We start from the raw sequence: 3871 nt of genomic DNA, 5'->3' as shown, positions 1-3871 counted from the left end.
CAGTAGGGTTTTCTATATTTCTGTGCATACCCCCTCCACTACACACTTATCAAAAGATATATATCTATATAACTTTTCTTAAAATAACTATTTAATTATAGATTAGATGAAAAAATAATATAATTATTTTGAGCATTAGTTATACTCTCATAAAAGATCTTAAATTTTTCTTTCTAACTGGTAATAAGAAATTACTTGGCATATATTTTAATATACAATTTAAATATTTGTTTAAATATGGTTAGATTTTGGGAATCCAGAACTTTTGTTAGAACTTTTTTTTAGTGGAATTGTAGTACAGAATTTTATAGTCTAACAAAATGTTTTGGCATTGTTTATAATTTCTTTACCAAAATTTCTTTATTTAATGGACTGCTCTGATATACTTATTTCATTTTAAACAATATTTACTGGATAGTTGTTGAAAAGAAAGACCATCCTAGCTATTTCTCATTTAAATTTAAAATGCTGCTTTTTGAAAATTGAACAGTTAAAAATAATTTTTTTTCATACAAGCAATAGTGAATGTACACTAAATAATTTTTGAGATTAATAGATTTTTTATTTGCAATTGTTAATAATGATTTATTCGGAAACTTATTCAAGTTATTTGTTGTTACCTACTAAATAAATATGATTACTAACACTGGTGCTAATACCTATTGATCTATCTCATAAAATATATAAATTGTTTTCATTTTTGTTTTAACAAATTTCCTTAGCATTATTTGGTTGATTAATACTAAGAAAAATTTACCCAAAAGTTAGGTCTGATTAATTAACTAGATGTTAATTTAAGGATTTATTAATTAGACTTTAAAATGACTGTATCTTGGAATGGGTAAAGTTTTCATTGACACAACTAATGATTATGATTTATTTTGGCTTCATGTCAACAATGTATAGTTTAAAATTTTAATTAATTTAATTTATTAAACACATATATTTTTTTTCAAAAAAATATGGATTCAAATATTTTTTATTTACCTGCATAACATAAAAAAGTTTTACGAGCATATTGTGATTGCAAAATGTTATTAAGAAAACAGAATAAGCTAAAACTTGAACTTGTTATTAATCACTATATATGCTTAAAATATGTTTTTTTTTTTTTTTTTACTGTTTTGCCAAAAATCTTGCCTTGAAAACTTCTCAAGACAAGAAAATAAAATTGAAAAGATTTAAAGAAGATATAGACTCTTGAGATTAACAGTTTCACTTGATATTTTGCCTTATTTTTTCATCATACATTTTTTTAAGTTTTAAGAAACTATTAACTCAAAAAATCTATTTTGTTTAATAGTTTTTCAAATCTAATGATTTTATCATTTATGAGGCACACATTTTACAATGTAGCTCTTTGTATTATCATATGTGAGTTTGTTTTTTGATGTATACATTTCTTCCATATTTTCATTCATAGTTTTATACTTCAACTGAAAGAGCTTTTATTACTTATTTTCTTTATGGTTTTTGCCACAAATATTAGATTAGTTGTCTGTAATAATTTCTCAAAACTTTCCTTAAAATGTAATTGTAATTATATATTTCAAAAATGTCTTATGTGCCTAAGAAAATTCAGATACCAAAAATATATGCAATTTCTCATAAAATTCTGAGCAAGTTTTAATTAAACATCAACTACATTATGGAACATAAAAGTTTCAAGCGCCATCAAAAGTAATGTGAGATTTTGAGCAATAAATACTGAACACATCAGGTGTGCAAAAGCTATCATTCAATCAAGTATTTAGAAAAAGTTTTATCTTTAGATTATCTTAAATATGCATTTTAATTTAGTAAAAGTTCATAGATATCTTAGAATACATTATTCAGAAGCTATTGTTGATATTTATTAAACCTTGATAAATTTCATTATTCCAACAAATAAGCTGTGTTTTCTTTCTTTTTTAAAGTAGTCTAATGAATTCCTCTTTTTAAAATTTATAATTCTATGAAGGTTTTATGCGACAAAAAAAGTTTAAATTATTTATGTGAGAAACATACGGAACTCTATTAAATGTTTTTTAAGAAGCATGTGTTATAGATGTTTTAATCGTTTCATTATGTTGGCAACAAGGGAAAATGAAAACATACTTTTGAAAAGGAAAATATGTTTTTTTATTAGTTAACAGAAAGTTTCAAAATAAGAAATTTGGTCTTTTTGTCCATAACTGTAATTACAGAAACAAGAGCTATTGAAAAATTTAGAATTAGAAGCAGAAAAATATTGTGTTAAAAATGTATCACTTGAAATTTATTTAAACCTCCTGTATAAAAGGAGAATTTCTGAAAAGTTATGATGTAACAAATTTTTAAAAAAATTATCAGTAATATTTATTAGCATTTTATTAAGTTTAAAGATTTTTTTCAATAATAATAATTTCTTGTAGATTTTTTTTTCATATTTAAATTAATGAACAAATTTGGAAAAGGATTTATTTATTGAAAGGCAAGTACAGTATTTTTCTTGTTGTAGTTATGTTATCTTACTATTTTCTTTTATGCCTGTGCAATATTTGTTGGAAAAATGGATTAAAAACTTATAGTTTACATTATGTTTATTAATATTTTTATTTATTTTATTTGGCAATAAAACTGCCTTTTTTTTAGATTTTTATTACTTCTCAAAATTTAAATATATTATTTGATTAGCAAGTTGTATATTTTTAAAATTTAACAAACTAATTTGAATATCTTTAAATTTCTAAATTTACTTAACCCATTAACTCCCAAAACTCAGAAACTTCATTATAAATAGCTATATTATAAACGTTGAATAAAAATGGTATTAATTATTATTTTGATCTTATACCATAATAATATGTTATAAAAAGAATTAAAAAAATGTGTGGTGTTGTGTTTGAGCAACATCAGCAGAAAGGTGATACTGATAAACTTGATCCAAAGTTATGTTCTGGATTCTTTGATATTCAATTTCTTAAATAGCTTTTCAACTTTGCTCATGTTCAGAAAGGTGTATATTACTCTTCAAAAAATTAGAATTTGTCAGATTTAAACACATGAAACTATTTGAACATAAAATGAGTATCTGCATTGATGTTGTAAAGTAATAAAATCAAATACAATATATTGATAACTGTACCAGCTATCACAGTGATAATTGTAAAGTCTTCTATTGTTTTTAAAATTAATAATAAAATTTAGAAATTCTGAATTCTAATGACCTTTTGGAACTGAAGGCTAGTTTTATTTAGCCTTCCTATGGCTAGTTAATATCTCTCTGCTTTGTTACTCTCAAAATAGATTTGCAAAAGATGTACCAGAATTTCCCACTTAAAATTCTCCGGAGGATTTTTATGCCCAAAGTTTTATGATTCTTCAAGCATTTCAGAAATTGTTATAGTCATTACATTTTGGTTTATAATAGTTGCCATTACAACTTTTTCTGGAAAAATTAATTCTAGGAATTGCAACTTAATTGGCACTAAATTCTTCCCAACTCTATTCTGTCTTTTTTCGAGTTTATATCTCTCAAAATTGTGAGTTCATGTTCTGGAAAATCTTCTAGCCATTGAAATCTGATTTATATGCATTTTTATGTGTACAAAATAAGAAAAACCACCCCAATCAATAAGAAATGAAATTTGCACCTTATGCTGACAGTGCACAAACACAAAACCCGTTTTCTTTTCCTTTCCTTTTATTTTTTTTATAAGATATTTATCAGTTTTATGTTTTGATAAAAAAAAAATAGCCTTGGCTTAAAATAATACATTTGTAAACTTAAAATAAGAATTTTAATATTAAACTAGCATTGGCAAAAAACAGATATCGAATGCACATATTTTTTTATCTAAACATTTCTCATGATATTCATAGTTCGAAAACTGCAATCTCTTTAAAATTA

The sequence above is a fragment of the Parasteatoda tepidariorum genome, chromosome X1 (genome assembly GCF_043381705.1).
Source record: "Parasteatoda tepidariorum isolate YZ-2023 chromosome X1, CAS_Ptep_4.0, whole genome shotgun sequence".
In the NCBI taxonomy this organism is placed as follows: domain Eukaryota; kingdom Metazoa; phylum Arthropoda; class Arachnida; order Araneae; family Theridiidae; genus Parasteatoda; species Parasteatoda tepidariorum.
The sequence above is the reverse complement of the archived record's forward strand: the minus strand, read 5'-3'. Positions refer to the sequence as shown.